General features: G+C 45.0%; 30 non-coding genes across 30 annotated transcripts in view; all 30 read left to right on the top strand.

The window, feature by feature from the left end:
• Positions 1–7: 7 nt before the first annotated feature.
• Positions 8–126, top strand: LOC148557970 (5S ribosomal RNA). Its single transcript, XR_015889437.1, has one exon. It is a non-coding gene; the product is annotated as a 5S ribosomal RNA (ribosomal RNA).
• Positions 127–333: 207 nt separating this feature from the next.
• LOC148557971 (5S ribosomal RNA) lies at positions 334–453 on the top strand. Its single transcript, XR_015891480.1, has one exon. It is a non-coding gene; the product is annotated as a 5S ribosomal RNA (ribosomal RNA).
• A 197-nt stretch (positions 454–650) lies between these two features.
• Positions 651–769, top strand: LOC148557972 (5S ribosomal RNA). Its single transcript, XR_015889654.1, has one exon. It is a non-coding gene; the product is annotated as a 5S ribosomal RNA (ribosomal RNA).
• Positions 770–968: 199 nt separating this feature from the next.
• LOC148557973 (5S ribosomal RNA) lies at positions 969–1,087 on the top strand. The gene has a single exon (XR_015890199.1). It is a non-coding gene; the product is annotated as a 5S ribosomal RNA (ribosomal RNA).
• Positions 1,088–1,282: 195 nt separating this feature from the next.
• LOC148557974 (5S ribosomal RNA) lies at positions 1,283–1,401 on the top strand. Its single transcript, XR_015889994.1, has one exon. It is a non-coding gene; the product is annotated as a 5S ribosomal RNA (ribosomal RNA).
• A 196-nt stretch (positions 1,402–1,597) lies between these two features.
• LOC148557975 (5S ribosomal RNA) lies at positions 1,598–1,716 on the top strand. The gene has a single exon (XR_015891153.1). It is a non-coding gene; the product is annotated as a 5S ribosomal RNA (ribosomal RNA).
• A 194-nt stretch (positions 1,717–1,910) lies between these two features.
• Positions 1,911–2,029, top strand: LOC148557976 (5S ribosomal RNA). Its single transcript, XR_015890097.1, has one exon. It is a non-coding gene; the product is annotated as a 5S ribosomal RNA (ribosomal RNA).
• Positions 2,030–2,223: 194 nt separating this feature from the next.
• On the top strand, positions 2,224–2,342 carry LOC148557977 (5S ribosomal RNA). Its single transcript, XR_015888538.1, has one exon. It is a non-coding gene; the product is annotated as a 5S ribosomal RNA (ribosomal RNA).
• A 217-nt stretch (positions 2,343–2,559) lies between these two features.
• LOC148557978 (5S ribosomal RNA) lies at positions 2,560–2,678 on the top strand. The gene has a single exon (XR_015888574.1). It is a non-coding gene; the product is annotated as a 5S ribosomal RNA (ribosomal RNA).
• Positions 2,679–2,873: 195 nt separating this feature from the next.
• Positions 2,874–2,992, top strand: LOC148557979 (5S ribosomal RNA). Its single transcript, XR_015890849.1, has one exon. It is a non-coding gene; the product is annotated as a 5S ribosomal RNA (ribosomal RNA).
• A 196-nt stretch (positions 2,993–3,188) lies between these two features.
• Positions 3,189–3,307, top strand: LOC148557980 (5S ribosomal RNA). The gene has a single exon (XR_015888539.1). It is a non-coding gene; the product is annotated as a 5S ribosomal RNA (ribosomal RNA).
• A 210-nt stretch (positions 3,308–3,517) lies between these two features.
• LOC148557981 (5S ribosomal RNA) lies at positions 3,518–3,636 on the top strand. The gene has a single exon (XR_015888585.1). It is a non-coding gene; the product is annotated as a 5S ribosomal RNA (ribosomal RNA).
• A 230-nt stretch (positions 3,637–3,866) lies between these two features.
• Positions 3,867–3,985, top strand: LOC148557982 (5S ribosomal RNA). Its single transcript, XR_015888596.1, has one exon. It is a non-coding gene; the product is annotated as a 5S ribosomal RNA (ribosomal RNA).
• Positions 3,986–4,471: 486 nt separating this feature from the next.
• LOC148557983 (5S ribosomal RNA) lies at positions 4,472–4,590 on the top strand. The gene has a single exon (XR_015888607.1). It is a non-coding gene; the product is annotated as a 5S ribosomal RNA (ribosomal RNA).
• Positions 4,591–4,782: 192 nt separating this feature from the next.
• On the top strand, positions 4,783–4,901 carry LOC148557984 (5S ribosomal RNA). The gene has a single exon (XR_015888618.1). It is a non-coding gene; the product is annotated as a 5S ribosomal RNA (ribosomal RNA).
• Positions 4,902–5,096: 195 nt separating this feature from the next.
• Positions 5,097–5,215, top strand: LOC148557985 (5S ribosomal RNA). Its single transcript, XR_015890850.1, has one exon. It is a non-coding gene; the product is annotated as a 5S ribosomal RNA (ribosomal RNA).
• Positions 5,216–5,411: 196 nt separating this feature from the next.
• On the top strand, positions 5,412–5,530 carry LOC148557986 (5S ribosomal RNA). Its single transcript, XR_015888540.1, has one exon. It is a non-coding gene; the product is annotated as a 5S ribosomal RNA (ribosomal RNA).
• Positions 5,531–5,740: 210 nt separating this feature from the next.
• Positions 5,741–5,859, top strand: LOC148557987 (5S ribosomal RNA). Its single transcript, XR_015888629.1, has one exon. It is a non-coding gene; the product is annotated as a 5S ribosomal RNA (ribosomal RNA).
• Positions 5,860–6,089: 230 nt separating this feature from the next.
• LOC148557988 (5S ribosomal RNA) lies at positions 6,090–6,208 on the top strand. Its single transcript, XR_015888640.1, has one exon. It is a non-coding gene; the product is annotated as a 5S ribosomal RNA (ribosomal RNA).
• Positions 6,209–6,694: 486 nt separating this feature from the next.
• On the top strand, positions 6,695–6,813 carry LOC148557989 (5S ribosomal RNA). The gene has a single exon (XR_015888651.1). It is a non-coding gene; the product is annotated as a 5S ribosomal RNA (ribosomal RNA).
• Positions 6,814–7,005: 192 nt separating this feature from the next.
• On the top strand, positions 7,006–7,124 carry LOC148557990 (5S ribosomal RNA). Its single transcript, XR_015891164.1, has one exon. It is a non-coding gene; the product is annotated as a 5S ribosomal RNA (ribosomal RNA).
• A 193-nt stretch (positions 7,125–7,317) lies between these two features.
• LOC148557991 (5S ribosomal RNA) lies at positions 7,318–7,436 on the top strand. The gene has a single exon (XR_015890308.1). It is a non-coding gene; the product is annotated as a 5S ribosomal RNA (ribosomal RNA).
• Positions 7,437–7,630: 194 nt separating this feature from the next.
• On the top strand, positions 7,631–7,749 carry LOC148557992 (5S ribosomal RNA). The gene has a single exon (XR_015888847.1). It is a non-coding gene; the product is annotated as a 5S ribosomal RNA (ribosomal RNA).
• A 220-nt stretch (positions 7,750–7,969) lies between these two features.
• On the top strand, positions 7,970–8,088 carry LOC148557993 (5S ribosomal RNA). Its single transcript, XR_015888662.1, has one exon. It is a non-coding gene; the product is annotated as a 5S ribosomal RNA (ribosomal RNA).
• A 234-nt stretch (positions 8,089–8,322) lies between these two features.
• LOC148557994 (5S ribosomal RNA) lies at positions 8,323–8,441 on the top strand. Its single transcript, XR_015891175.1, has one exon. It is a non-coding gene; the product is annotated as a 5S ribosomal RNA (ribosomal RNA).
• A 220-nt stretch (positions 8,442–8,661) lies between these two features.
• On the top strand, positions 8,662–8,780 carry LOC148557995 (5S ribosomal RNA). Its single transcript, XR_015889650.1, has one exon. It is a non-coding gene; the product is annotated as a 5S ribosomal RNA (ribosomal RNA).
• A 214-nt stretch (positions 8,781–8,994) lies between these two features.
• Positions 8,995–9,113, top strand: LOC148557996 (5S ribosomal RNA). The gene has a single exon (XR_015890694.1). It is a non-coding gene; the product is annotated as a 5S ribosomal RNA (ribosomal RNA).
• A 213-nt stretch (positions 9,114–9,326) lies between these two features.
• On the top strand, positions 9,327–9,445 carry LOC148557997 (5S ribosomal RNA). Its single transcript, XR_015889266.1, has one exon. It is a non-coding gene; the product is annotated as a 5S ribosomal RNA (ribosomal RNA).
• Positions 9,446–9,638: 193 nt separating this feature from the next.
• On the top strand, positions 9,639–9,760 carry LOC148557998 (5S ribosomal RNA). The gene has a single exon (XR_015890800.1). It is a non-coding gene; the product is annotated as a 5S ribosomal RNA (ribosomal RNA).
• A 194-nt stretch (positions 9,761–9,954) lies between these two features.
• LOC148557999 (5S ribosomal RNA) overlaps positions 9,955–10,000 on the top strand; it is a 118-nt gene continuing 72 nt past the window's right edge. The window contains exon 1 of the ribosomal RNA XR_015890823.1: positions 9,955–10,000. This exon is cut by the window's right edge and continues 72 nt beyond it. This is a non-coding gene — a ribosomal RNA (5S ribosomal RNA).

Consider the following 10,000-nt stretch of genomic DNA (forward strand, 5'->3'; position numbering starts at 1 on the left):
TTATAATAGGTGCGATCATACCAGCACTAATGCACCGGATCCCATCAGAACTCTGCAGTTAAGCGTGCTTGGGCGAGAGTAGTACTAGGATGGGTGACCTCCTGGGAAGTCCTCGTGTTGCACCTTTTTTTTTTTTTTTTTTTTTTTTTTTTTTTTTTTTTTACGTCGTGCTTGCCCTCGTTCTTTAAACGGCGCTATCTTGAATAGTTTAGCTAAAGCGAGTCTCAATGACCTCATTTTAGGCAAGCTCGCACGGGCCCCGCAGGGATTCGCAGCTCGACTTACCCTACGTCGCAAGACATGCATATGATAATTATGTGCGCATATTATAATAGGTGCGTTCATACCAGCACTAATGCACCGGATCCCATCAGAACTCCGCAGTTAAGCGTGCTTGGCGCGAGAGTAGTACTAGGATGGGTGACCTCCTGGGAAGTCCTCGTGTTGCACCTCTTTTTTTTTTTTTTTTTTTTCTTTTTACGTCGTGCTTACCCTCGTTCTTTAAACGGCGCTATCTTGCACAGTTTTGTTAAAGCGAGTCTCAATGACCTGATTTTAGGCAAGCTCCCACGGGCCCCGCGGGGATTTGCAACTCGACTTACCCTACGTCGCGAGACATGCATATGATAATTATGTGCTCATATTTTAATAGGTGTGATCATACCAGCACTAATTCACCGGATCCCATCAGAACTCCGCAGTTAAGCGTGCTTGGGCGAGAGTAGTACTAGGATGGGTGACCTCCTGGGAAGTCCTCGTGTTGCACCTCTTTTTTTTTTTTTTTTTTTTTTTTTTTTTACGTCGTGCTTGCCCTCGTTCTTTAAACGGCGCTATCTTGAATAGTTTAGCTAAAGCGAGTCTCAATGACCTTATTTTAGGCAAGCTCGCACGGGCCCGCAGGGATTCGCAGCTCGACTTACCCTACGTCGCAAGACATGCATATGATAATTATGTGCGCATATTTTAATAGGTGCGATCATACCAGCACTAATGCACCGGATCCCATCAGAACTCCGTAGTTAAGTGTGCTTGGGCGAGAGTAGTACTAGGATGGGTGACCTCCTGGGAAGTCCTCGTGTTGCACCGCTTTTTTTTTTTTTTTTTTTTTTTTACGTCGTGCTTACCCTCGTTCTTTAAACGGCGCTATCTTGAATAGTTTAGCTAAAGCGAGTCTCAATGACCTGATTTTAGGCAAGCTCCCACAGGCCCCGCAGGGATTCGCAGCTCGACTTACCCTACGTCGCAAGACATGCATATGATAATTATGTGCGCATATTATAATAGGTGCGATCATACCAGCACTAATGCACCGGATCCCATCAGAACTCCGCAGTTAAGCGTGCTTGGGCGAGAGTAGTACTAGGATAGGTGACCTCCTGGGAAGTCCTCGTGTTGCACCTCTTTTTTTTTTTTTTTTTTTTTTTTTACGTCGTGCTTACCCTCGTTCTTTAAACGGCGCTATCTTGAATAGTTTAGCTAAAGCGAGTCTCAATGACCTCATTTTAGGCAAGCTCGCACGGGCCCCGCAGGGATTCGCAGCTCGACTTACCCTACGTCGCAAGACACGCATATGATAATTATGTGCGCATATTTTAATAGGTGCGATCATACCAGCACTAATGCACCGGATCCCATCAGAACTCCGCAGTTAAGCGTGCTTGGGCGAGAGTAGTACTAGGATGGGTGACCTCCTGGGAAGTCCTCGTGTTGCACCTCTTTTTTTTTTTTTTTTTTTTTTTACGTCGTGCTTACCCTCGTTCTTTAAACGGCGCTATCTTGCACAGTTTTGTTAAAGCGAGTCTCAATGACCTGACTTTAGGCAAGCTCCCACGGGCCCCGCAGGGATTTGCAACTCGACTTACCCTACGTCGCGAGACATGCATACGATAATTTTGTGCGCATATTTTAATAGGTGCGATCATACCAGCACTAATTCACCGGATCCCATCAGAACTCCGCAGTTAAGCGTGCTTGGGCGAGAGTAGTACTAGGATGGGTGACCTCCTGGGAAGTCCTCGAGTTGCACCTCTTTTTTTTTTTTTTTTTTTTTTTACGTCGTGCTTGCCCTCGTTCTTTAAACGGCGCTATCTTGAATAGTTTAGCTAAAGCGAGTCTCAATGACCTCATTTTAGGCAAGTTCGCACGGGCCCCGCAGGGTTTCGCAACTCGACTTACCCTACGTCGCGAGACATGCATATGATAATTATGTGCGCATATTTTAATAGGTGCGATCATACCAGCACTAATGCACCGGATCCCATCAGAACTCCGCAGTTAAGCGTGCTTGGGCGAGAGTAGTACTTGGATGGGTGACCTCCTGGGAAGTCCTCGTGTTGCACCTCTTTTTTTTTTTTTTTTTTTTTTTTTTTTTTTTTTTTTTTTTTTTTTACGTCGTGCTTACCCTCGTTCTTTAAACGGCGCTATCTTGAATAGTTTAGCTAAAGCGAGTCTCAATGACCTCATTTTAGGCAAGCTCGCACGGGCCCCGCAGGGATTCGCAGCTCGACTTACCCTACGTCGCAAGACACGCATATGATAATTATGTGCGCATATTATAATAGGTGCGATCATACCAGCACTAATGCACCGGATCCCATCAGAACTCCGCAGTTAAGCGTGCTTGGGCGGGAGTAGTACTAGGATGGGTGACCTCCTGGGAAGTCCTCGTGTTGCACCTCTTTTTTTTTTTTTTTTTTTTTTTTACGTCGTGCTTACCCTCGTTCTTTAAACGGCGCTATCTTGCACAGTTTTGTTAAAGCGAGTCTCAATGACCTGACTTTAGGCAAGCTCCCACGGGCCCCGCAGGGATTTGCAACTCGACTTACCCTACGTCGCGAGACATGCATACGATAATTTTGTGCGCATATTTTAATAGGTGCGATCATACCAGCACTAATTCACCGGATCCCATCAGGACTCCGCAGTTAAGCGTGCTTGGGCGAGAGTAGTACTAGGATGGGTGACCTCCTGGGAAGTCCTCGAGTTGCACCTCTTTTTTTTTTTTTTTTTTTTTTTTTACGTCGTGCTTGCCCTCGTTCTTTAAACGGCGCTATCTTGAATAGTTTAGCTAAAGCGAGTCTCAATGACCTCATTTTAGGCAAGTTCGCACGGGCCCCGCAGGGTTTCGCAACTCGACTTACCCTACGTCGCGAGACATGCATATGATAATTATGTGCGCATATTTTAATAGGTGCGATCATACCAGCACTAATGCACCGGATCCCATCAGAACTCCGCAGTTAAGCGTGCTTGGGCGAGAGTAGTACTTGGATGGGTGACCTCCTGGGAAGTCCTCGTGTTGCACCTCTTTTTTTTTTTTTTTTTTTTTTTTTTTTTTTTTTTTTTTACGTCGTGCTTACCCTCGTTCTTTAAACGGCGCTATCTTGAATAGTTTAGCTAAAGCGAGTCTCAATGACCTCATTTTAGGCAAGCTCGCACGGGCCCCGCAGGGATTCGCAGCTCGACTTACCCTACGTCGCAAGACACGCATATGATAATTATGTGCGCATATTATAATAGGTGCGATCATACCAGCACTAATGCACCGGATCCCATCAGAACTCCGCAGTTAAGCGTGCTTGGGCGGGAGTAGTACTAGGATGGGTGACCTCCTGGGAAGTCCTCGTGTTGCACCTCTTTTTTTTTTTTTTTTTTTTTTTTTTTTTTTTTTTTTTTTTTTTTTTTTTTTTTTTTTTACGTCGTGCTTACCCTCGTTCTTTAAACGGCGCTATCTTGAATAGTTTAGCTAAAGCGAGTCTCAATGACCTCATTTTAGGCAAGCTCGCACGGGCCCCGCAGGGATTCGCAGCTCGACCTACCCTACGTCGCAAGACACGCATATGATAATTATGTGCGCATATTATAATAGGTGCGATCATACCAGCACTAATGCACCGGATCCCATCAGAACTCCGCAGTTAAGCGTGCTTGGGCGGGAGTAGTACTAGGATGGGTGACCTCCTGGGAAGTCCTCGTGTTGCACCTCTTTTTTTTTTTTTTTTTTTTTTTTTTTTTTTTTTTTTTTTTTTTTTTTACGTCGTGCTTACCCTCGTTCTTTAAACGGCGCTATCTTGCACAGTTTAGTTAAAGCGAGTCTCAATGACCTGATTTTAGGCAAGCTCGCACGGGCCCCGCAGGGATTTGCAACTCGACTTACCCTACGTCGCGAGACATGCATATGATAATTATGTGCGCATATTATAATAGGTGCGATCATACCAGCACTAATGCACCGGATCCCTGGGAAGTCCTCGTGTTGCACCTCTTTTTTTTTTTTTTTTTTTTTTTTTTTTTTTTTTTTACGTCGTGCCTACGCTCGTTCTTTAAACGGCACTATCTTGAATAGTTTAGCTAAAGCGAGTCTCAATGACCTCATTTTAGGCAAGCTCGCACGGGCCCCGCAGGGATTCGCAGCTCGACTTACCCTACGTCGCAAGACATGCATATGATAATTATGTGCGCATATTATAATAGGTGCGATCATACCAGCACTAATGCACCGGATCCCATCAGAACTCCGCAGTTAAGCGTGCTTGGGCGGGAGTAGTACTAGGATGGGTGACCTCCTGGGAAGTCCTCGTGTTGCACCTCTTTTTTTTTTTTTTTTTTTTTACGTCGTGCTTACCCTCGTTCTTTAAACGGCGCTATCTTGAATAGTTTAGCTAAAGCGAGTCTCAATGACCTCATTTTAGGCAAGCTCGCACGGGCCCCGCAGGGATTCGCAGCTCGACTTACCCTACGTCGCAAGACATGCATATGATAATTATGTGCGCATATTATAATAGGTGCGATCATACCAGCACTAATGCACCGGATCCCATCAGAACTCCGCAGTTAAGCGTGCTTGGGCGGGAGTAGTACTAGGATGGGTGACCTCCTGGGAAGTCCTCGTGTTGCACCTCTTTTTTTTTTTTTTTTTTTTTTTTACGTCGTGCTTACCCTCGTTCTTTAAACGGCGCTATCTTGCACAGTTTTGTTAAAGCGAGTCTCAATGACCTGACTTTAGGCAAGCTCCCACGGGCCCCGCAGGGATTTGCAACTCGACTTACCCTACGTCGCGAGACATGCATACGATAATTTTGTGCGCATATTTTAATAGGTGCGATCATACCAGCACTAATTCACCGGATCCCATCAGGACTCCGCAGTTAAGCGTGCTTGGGCGAGAGTAGTACTAGGATGGGTGACCTCCTGGGAAGTCCTCGAGTTGCACCTCTTTTTTTTTTTTTTTTTTTTTTTTTACGTCGTGCTTGCCCTCGTTCTTTAAACGGCGCTATCTTGAATAGTTTAGCTAAAGCGAGTCTCAATGACCTCATTTTAGGCAAGTTCGCACGGGCCCCGCAGGGTTTCGCAACTCGACTTACCCTACGTCGCGAGACATGCATATGATAATTATGTGCGCATATTTTAATAGGTGCGATCATACCAGCACTAATGCACCGGATCCCATCAGAACTCCGCAGTTAAGCGTGCTTGGGCGAGAGTAGTACTTGGATGGGTGACCTCCTGGGAAGTCCTCGTGTTGCACCTCTTTTTTTTTTTTTTTTTTTTTTTTTTTTTTTTTTTTTTTACGTCGTGCTTACCCTCGTTCTTTAAACGGCGCTATCTTGAATAGTTTAGCTAAAGCGAGTCTCAATGACCTCATTTTAGGCAAGCTCGCACGGGCCCCGCAGGGATTCGCAGCTCGACTTACCCTACGTCGCAAGACACGCATATGATAATTATGTGCGCATATTATAATAGGTGCGATCATACCAGCACTAATGCACCGGATCCCATCAGAACTCCGCAGTTAAGCGTGCTTGGGCGGGAGTAGTACTAGGATGGGTGACCTCCTGGGAAGTCCTCGTGTTGCACCTCTTTTTTTTTTTTTTTTTTTTTTTTTTTTTTTTTTTTTTTTTTTTTTTTTTTTTTTTTTTACGTCGTGCTTACCCTCGTTCTTTAAACGGCGCTATCTTGAATAGTTTAGCTAAAGCGAGTCTCAATGACCTCATTTTAGGCAAGCTCGCACGGGCCCCGCAGGGATTCGCAGCTCGACCTACCCTACGTCGCAAGACACGCATATGATAATTATGTGCGCATATTATAATAGGTGCGATCATACCAGCACTAATGCACCGGATCCCATCAGAACTCCGCAGTTAAGCGTGCTTGGGCGGGAGTAGTACTAGGATGGGTGACCTCCTGGGAAGTCCTCGTGTTGCACCTCTTTTTTTTTTTTTTTTTTTTTTTTTTTTTTTTTTTTTTTTTTTTTTTTACGTCGTGCTTACCCTCGTTCTTTAAACGGCGCTATCTTGCACAGTTTAGTTAAAGCGAGTCTCAATGACCTGATTTTAGGCAAGCTCGCACGGGCCCCGCAGGGATTTGCAACTCGACTTACCCTACGTCGCGAGACATGCATATGATAATTATGTGCGCATATTATAATAGGTGCGATCATACCAGCACTAATGCACCGGATCCCTGGGAAGTCCTCGTGTTGCACCTCTTTTTTTTTTTTTTTTTTTTTTTTTTTTTTTTTTTTACGTCGTGCCTACGCTCGTTCTTTAAACGGCACTATCTTGAATAGTTTAGCTAAAGCGAGTCTCAATGACCTCATTTTAGGCAAGCTCGCACGGGCCCCGCAGGGATTCGCAGCTCGACTTACCCTACGTCGCAAGACATGCATATGATAATTATGTGCGCATATTATAATAGGTGCGATCATACCAGCACTAATGCACCGGATCCCATCAGAACTCCGCAGTTAAGCGTGCTTGGGCGGGAGTAGTACTAGGATGGGTGACCTCCTGGGAAGTCCTCGTGTTGCACCTCTTTTTTTTTTTTTTTTTTTTTACGTCGTGCTTACCCTCGTTCTTTAAACGGCGCTATCTTGAATAGTTTAGCTAAAGCGAGTCTCAATGACCTCATTTTAGGCAAGCTCGCACGGGCCCCGCAGGGATTCGCAGCTCGACTTACCCTACGTCGCAAGACACGCATATGATAATTATGTGCGCATATTTTAATAGGTGCGATCATACCAGCACTAATGCACCGGATCCCATCAGAACTCCGCAGTTAAGCGTGCTTGGGCGAGAGTAGTACTAGGATGGGTGACCTCCTGGGAAGTCCTCGTGTTGCACCTCTTTTTTTTTTTTTTTTTTTTTTTACGTCGTGCTTACCCTCGTTCTTTAAACGGCGCTATCTTGCACAGTTTTGTTAAAGCGAGTCTCAATGCCTGACTTTAGGCAAGCTCCCACGGGCCCCGCAGGGATTTGCAACTCGACTTACCCTACGTCGCGAGACATGCATACGATAATTTTGTGCGCATATTTTAATAGGTGCGATCATACCAGCACTAATTCACCGGATCCCATCAGAACTCCGCAGTTAAGCGTGCTTGGGCGAGAGTAGTACTAGGATGGGTGACCTCTTGGGAAGTCCTCGAGTTGCACCTCTTTTTTTTTTTTTTTTTTTTTTTACGTCGTGCTTGCCCTCGTTCTTTAAACGGCGCTATCTTGAATAGTTTAGCTAAAGCGAGTCTCAATGACCTCATTTTAGGCAAGTTCGCACGGGCCCCGCAGGGTTTCGCAACTCGACTTACCCTACGTCGCGAGACATGCATATGATAATTATGTGCGCATATTTTAATAGGTGTGATCATACCAGCACTAATGCACCGGATCCCATCAGAACTCCGCAGTTAAGCGTGCTTGGGCGAGAGTAGTACTTGGATGGGTGACCTCCTGGGAAGTCCTCGTGTTGCACCTCTTTTTTTTTTTTTTTTTTTTTTTTTTTTTTTTTTTTTTTTTTTTTTTTTACGTCGTGCTTACCCTCGTTCTTTAAACGGCGCTATCTTGAATAGTTTAGCTAAAGCGAGTCTCAATGACCTCATTTTAGGCAAGCTCGCACGGGCCCCGCAGGGATTCGCAGCTCGACTTACCCTACGTCGCAAGACACGCATATGATAATTATGTGCGTATATTATAATAGGTGCGATCATACCAGCACTAATGCACCGGATCCCATCAGAACTCCGCAGTTAAGCGTGCTTGGGCGGGAGTAGTACTAGGATGGGTGACCTCCTGGGAAGTCCTCGTGTTGCACCTCTTTTTTTTTTTTTTTTTTTTTTTTTTTTTTTTTTTTTTTTTTTTTTTTTTTTTTTTTTTTTTTACGTCGTGCCTACGCTCGTTCTTTAAACGGCACTATCTTGAATAGTTTAGCTAAAGCGAGTCTCAATGACCTGATTTTAGGCAAGCTCCCACAGGCCCCGCAGGGATTCGCAGCTCGACTTACCCTACGTCGCAAGACATGCATATGATAATTATGTGCGCATATTATAATAGGTGCGATCATACCAGCACTAATGCACCGGATCCCATCAGAACTCCGCAGTTAAGCGTGCTTGGGCGAGAGTAGTACTAGGATGGGTGACCTCCTGGGAAGTCCTCGTGTTGCACCTCTTTTTTTTTTTTTTTTTTTTTTTTTTTTTTTTTTTTTTTTTTTTTTTTTACGTCGTGCCTACGCTCGTTCTTTAAACGGCGCTATCTTGAATAGTTTAGCTAAAGCGAGTCTCAATGACCTCATTTTAGGCAAGCTCGCACGGGCCCCGCAGGGATTCGCAGCTCGACTTACCCTACGTCGCAAGACATGCATATGATAATTATGTGCGCATATTATAATAGGTGCGATCATACCAGCACTAATGCACCGGATCCCATCAGAACTCCGTAGTTAAGCGTGCTTGGGCGAGAGTAGTACTAGGATGGGTGACCTCCTGGGAAGTCCTCGTGTTGCACCACTTTTTTTTTTTTTTTTTTTTTTTTTTTTTTTTTTTTTTTTTTTACGTCGTGCTTGCCCTCGTTCTTTAAACGGCGCTATCTTGAATAGTTTAGCTAAAACGAGTCTCAATGACCTCATTTTAGGCAAGTTCGCACGGGCCCCGCAGGGATTCGCAGCTCGACTTACCCTACGTCGCGAGACATGCATATGATAATTATGTGCGCATATTTTAATAGGTGCGATCATACCAGCACTAATGCACCGGATCCCATCAAAACTCCGCAGTTAAGCGTGCTTGGGCGAGAGTAGTACTAGGATGGGTGACCTCCTGGGAAGTACTCGTGTTGCACCTCTTCTTTTTTTTTTTTTTTTTTTTTTTTTTTTTTTTTTTTTTTACGTCGTGCTTACCCTCGTTCTTTAAACGGCGCTATCTTGCACAGTTTAGTTAAAGCGAGTCTCAATGACCTGATTTTAGGCAAGCTCCCACGGGCCCCGCAGGGATTTGCAACTCGACTTACCCTACGTCGCGAGACATGCATATGATAATTATGTGCGCATATTTTAATAGGTGCGATCATACCAGCACTAATTCACCGGATCCCATCAGAACTCCGCAGTTAAGCGTGCTTGGGCGAGAGTAGTACTAGGATGGGTGACCTCTTGGGAAGTCCTCGTGTTGCACCTCTTTTTTTTTTTTTTTTTTTTTTACGTCGTGCTTACCCTCGTTCTTTAAACGGCGCTATCTTGAATAGTTTAGCTAAAGCGAGTCTCAATGACCTCATTTTAGGCAAGTTCGCACGGGCCCCGCAGGGATTCGCAGCTCGACTTACCCTACGTCGCGAGACATGCATATGATAATTATGTGCGCATATTTTAATAGGTGCGATCATACCAGCACTAATGCACCGGATCCCATCAGAACTCCGCAGTTAAGCGTGCTTGGGCGAGAGTAGTAGTACTAGGATGGGTGACCTCCTGGGAAGTCCTCGTGTTGCACCTCTTTTTTTTTTTTTTTTTTTTTTTACGTCGTGCTTACCCTCGTTCTTTAAACGGCGCTATCTTGAATAGTTTAGCTAAAGCGAGTCTCAATGACCTCATTTTAGGCAAGCTCGCACGGGCCCCGCAGGGATTCGCAGCTCGACTTACCCTACGTCGCAAGACATGCATATGATAATTATGTGCGCATATTATAATAGGTGCGATCATACCAGCACTAATGCACCGGATCCCATCAGAACTC

This window comes from Arachis ipaensis, chromosome B6 (assembly GCF_059453495.1).
Source record: "Arachis ipaensis isolate K30076 ecotype BB chromosome B6, ASM5945349v1, whole genome shotgun sequence".
Lineage (NCBI taxonomy): Eukaryota > Viridiplantae > Streptophyta > Magnoliopsida > Fabales > Fabaceae > Arachis > Arachis ipaensis.